This window comes from Nipponia nippon, unplaced genomic scaffold (assembly GCF_047370975.1).
Source record: "Nipponia nippon isolate SJK-2023a ecotype South Korea unplaced genomic scaffold, ASM4737097v1 scaffold_1, whole genome shotgun sequence".
NCBI lineage: Eukaryota > Metazoa > Chordata > Aves > Pelecaniformes > Threskiornithidae > Nipponia > Nipponia nippon.
Genome location: NW_028262290.1, coordinates 126,472,117 through 126,476,858, shown reverse-complemented (window position 1 = coordinate 126,476,858; position 4,742 = coordinate 126,472,117). Strand labels below are relative to the sequence as shown.

General features: G+C 40.7%; 1 long non-coding RNA gene across 1 annotated transcript; it reads left to right on the top strand.

Moving 5' to 3' along the window:
- The first annotated feature begins 462 nt into the window (after window positions 1-462).
- LOC148057604 (uncharacterized) lies at window positions 463-4,336 on the top strand. The gene is made up of 3 exons (XR_015701988.1): window positions 463-561; window positions 1,824-1,933; window positions 2,041-4,336. It is a non-coding gene; the product is annotated as an uncharacterized LOC148057604 (long non-coding RNA).
- The last annotated feature ends 406 nt before the right edge of the window (window positions 4,337-4,742 follow it).

The following is a 4,742-nucleotide window of genomic DNA, read 5'->3' as shown; positions in this document are numbered from 1 at the left end:
AATGACCACACATATAGGTGGATGTCAGGCTTTCCCAAAGGAAGGATATGCAAGAACACAGTGCAGCCAGAGCTTGAAGAAAACAAACCATCTTACTTCAACAAGCATAGTCCAGGAAAGAAAAGGTATTTTAAAAAAGACAAAGACTAAATTTAATTTCTTCACACCCTAACCCTCCTCACAAGGGTAAGGACTGTCTGAGGCAGCCACTGGTTGCAGGAGCACTGACAGTGTGGATCGGAGCACTGACAGTGTGGATCTGGGCACAGGTGCACTCTGTAAGGCCCAGCTTGACACAATAGACTTCAGCTGCTTCCCCCAGCTTAGCCCAGGGCTCAAGTAACAGGAGCTGCCTTGCACACGGTACTCCGTAACCCCAGCTACTGAGACTTCTGTGGACACATCCAGTGGTCATTAGTATAAATTGAGCTGACATTAGTTCCTGTGTAAGAGAATATGTCTGCCATTTTTAAGCACACAGTAGTAAGGATACAGGTCTGTGGCAAGACACTGGTGAACCGCAGCGCTTTCATGAAGCTGGTCTGTGTTTGCATTACTAAGGTGAGCTCCATTTCTTAAAAGCTGTAGTGCACACAATTAAGGGGTTTTCTTAGTGTGGATTATACCAGTCTAGCAGCTGAGTATTGCTTCTAATTCCCAAATTAACTTTTCTATGAAAAAGAAACCTGCCAGAGGTGACCTGGAGTTTTATGTGTATAGCCTTTAGCGCTCATGGAACTCAGGGATCTTGACAAAATGTGGGTTGTTTCTGATTTGCCTTATGAAGCAAAATAGAGTTAGGAGAAATATTCAAAATTTCATCCTTAAAAATGTTTCCATGTCTTTAGCCACATATTTTTAATTGAATTAGAGCCCGCAGATATTATTATGCTCCTCTGTCTGTACAGTCTGTGTGTAATGAGCAAGAATATTTCACTTTCTTGCATCTTATTAAAAACAAGTTTAGCAACTTGCAAAACCAATGCCTATTCTTCATCCAAAGAAAACAAGAAACGCAATGAACACCATCCAAAGCAGCAATATATTGTGGCTTCTGCTGTTTGCATCTTGGAAGTAGAGCGTGTCAAGCTCAGGATGCCATTTCTGTCACAACAGCACCTTGCAGGCCGAACTGATAGAAAACCTAATATGCCTCACAATAAATAGTACTTCAAAGGATATAGGAAACCATTGTTTTTTCTGTGCATGTTTTGCCTCTCATTCTGTATCCTTGGCACATGTAGGCCAGTGCTGAAACTAGGGCAATGCTCAAGAGCAGGTTTCATACACTCAGATTCTTGTCTGAACATGAAAAATGAAGGAGTAATTAAAAATCACTTAACTGAAGCTGCTGCAGCAGTGGATGATTGGTATTGTTGTGGAATATGGTCTTGCTCTGACCATTTTCTGGGCATATGACTGACTCAGAGGGACCTAATCCTCCCCCACTTACAAAGGAATAGAGACAAAAGATAAACACCCTGGTGGAACTGTTGTCAATGAGAGGAAAATTAGTTATCAAATTTTAATAGACCTTGACATTCGAATAAGAGCAAAGAGGAATCCATCCCTAAAAAGTTCACCCCAGATTTTATACTGGACAAAAGTGTTAGTTGGATGGGACTAGTTAAAGATGAATCTGTGTGTACAGGCTTGATACTTTACATCAGGATAAATTTTGCCCTCAGATATGGATTTGCCAAAATGTGCTGGTGCAATGGAACTGACGTGGCTTGCACCATTAACTGTTCTCTGCAAACGTTTCAAGCAAGTTGACACATGAAATAAGAAAGAATGCTACTATGCAGATCCTATTATTTCAGCTGTGCCATATGGGATCATCATACCAGGCTGTATCTGAGCATGTGTAGTATTGTAGTCGATGCCATGGGATATTAAACAAGACGGATGTGGAAAAATCATAAAATCTTTGGTAAGTTTTATATAAACATAAGATAGATTGAAAGATTCTACTCTGCACTTTAAAAAGAAAATGCAATGTATTACCATGTTTATTCTTTTTATTGTGCATTTGCTCAGGTAAAAGTGGAGCTGAAGTGGAGCACATCTTCATGATTGCCTTCTTCCATCCTCATGGGGCAAAAGTTGTAAAACATGAGAATATGGAGGGATTCTTGCAAAAAGGAAGGAAGGGAGGGAAAATTTACCATACTAGTTCTTGATATTGACTGTGAGTGCCTGGTTTTGTTACAGACATTAGCAATTTGCAAGATGGACTAGCCCAGGATCTGCCTCTATACTGCAAGACCTAACAGTTGCTTCTTTGTTTGGAGGTCTGTGAGCATAAAGCATGTTAACAGCAAGATCTGAAGAGCAGTTAAATCAGCAGTGGAAAACACAGCTCAGGAAGCCCAGCCAAATGAAATAGATGGTGGTTCAGGGGTTTAACGTCTGTGAGGATAAATTTACTTTTCTGAGTGTTGCCTTATTTATTCTTTTCTTGACTTGGAGAAGCTATTTGAAATCACTTTTTCATTTTTTAATGCAAAACCTATTTTTATTGCTACAAAACTATATAGAAATACATGGCAAACTGCCTTGAAATCATCATACCCACACGGAACTGGTGAAAGGCCCAAATCCTGCACTTCACTTTGCAAGTGAGAATTTTCTCACAGCTCCCATTCCACTTCCTTCTAAGACAAGGCCTTGACCCCCAGAGGCTTCTGGGACCGCTCACTGAAAAATGAAACAATGGGAAAACAGCATATCTTTGAGGACCACATTTTGGAAAGGAAGAAAAAAAATTCTGAGGATCTTCTCTCTTCTTTCTTCACTTTGTTTGCTGTACAATTGCAATAAAATAGGTAAGACAATGCACAGCATGCCAACACACTACTCCGAAGACAGCACTGCTGCTGGCTTGGCAGACAAGACAACCCTAACAAGGGTAAAAGATTGGCTGCTTGCTCTCAAACAAGGGGAAACACTAACAACTTTGACATAACCTTGATTTTAACAAGGTGTTTGACATGGTCTTGCACAACATCCTTGCTGACAAGATGGTAAGGTATTAACTGGAGAGGTGGACCATAGGACGCGTTGAAAGCTGCTAAACTGCAGAACTTAAAATGTGTGATTACCGTCCCAAAGTCAGCAGCTGGTCACAAATGGGGTTCCTCAGGGGTCGATATCAGGTCCAATAATATGCAGCCTCTTTTATAAAAGACCTGAATGTACCCTTACCAAGTGGGTGCATAACACCAAACCTGGAGGAAAAGTAGATACCCTTGAAGGAATACCCACCATTCAGAGAGACCTCAGCAGCTGGAATATTGAACCAGCAAGAATTGCATGAGATATAACAAAGATAAAATCCTGCTCCTGTGACAGAATAATCCCAAGCAGCCAAATAGGCTGGGATCTGGGTGCTTGGGGCAGCTTTTCTGGAAAGGCCCTGGGGGTCTTGGAGGGCAGCAAGGCAGCCAGCAGTGTGCACTTGCACTCATGAAGGCAAAACGTCCTGGGCTGCATTAGCAAGAGTAATAGTAGATCAAGGGAAGTGCTTATTACAACATCCTCAACCCTTGTTAGGCTACACCTGGTGTTCAGTTTTGTTCCCCCCAGTTCAGGAAAGGTGTTGAAAAACTGGAGAGGGTCCAATGGAAATTAAATGATTAGAGGAGCTAATGATTAGAGGATTAGAGAACTTGACATATGAAGAAAAGTTAAAGGAACTTTCAGCCTAGAAAAGAGAAAATTCAGGCGATATAATCACCATCTTCCAGTGCCTGAGAGATAGTTATAAAGAAAATGGAGATACTCCCTTGACAAGAACTCACAATGACAGCTCAGGAGGCAATGGACAGAAGTTACTTCAGGGGAAATTTTGTCTGGGTATAAAAAAAATTCATGTGAGAATGCTGGAAGAGACTGCCTAAAGATGTGGTGGCATCTCCCTTGCTGGAAATATCCAAGTCTTGGCTTGATAGGGCCCTGGATAACCCACTTTCAACAGAAGGCTGAAACATATGCTCTTCAGAGATCCTTATGAACCTGGATTTTTTCCATCACTCTGTGAACCTATGCGTAAAGTATTTGACTTGCTTTCTTTTGTCTTGGAAGTCAGATTATACATAAGAAAGATATATGAATCAGTGACACATTGCCATGCCACAAATATTGGCTTTAAGTTGCCATATTGAAGCATCCATTTCCCCACTGATTTCAGCATTTGCTCTTGTAGGCTTTTCTGCCACTTCTCTATCACCTCATCCTTCTGAAGGAAAAAAAGTGTGCTGCTGGGCACTGGAGCTTCTTGCTATAGAAATGATTTTGATACAGCAATTGTGCCCAGACTTCACATTGGGATCAAGAAAGCAAGCACAGATTCCAAGGGAGGAAACACATTTTTGATTAACAAAGATGGTAGGAAATGTCATTAAACACATAACTATTCTTTGAGTAAAGATGCCTTGAAAAAAAAAAGATTATGGTAAACTAAGCACAGCTCTCAACATGTGTGGAGCTGCACTGTTTCCCATTGATTTTAAAAGATATTAATTAAGGCACATGAATATCTGGTGAGCAAGAAAAGCCAGATTCCTTTCAGAAAACTCTTCCAAAATGCAATGAAATGATCTTTGAAAGGCAATTTAAAATACAAGAGAGAAAAAAACCTGGTGTGTCTGATTTTAAAGCTGAATTAAAATTTCTTGTGACATTGTCTGTCAAACAGTCTGTCTGGGTCCCAGTCTTGTGAAGACCCATGCCAGTAATGG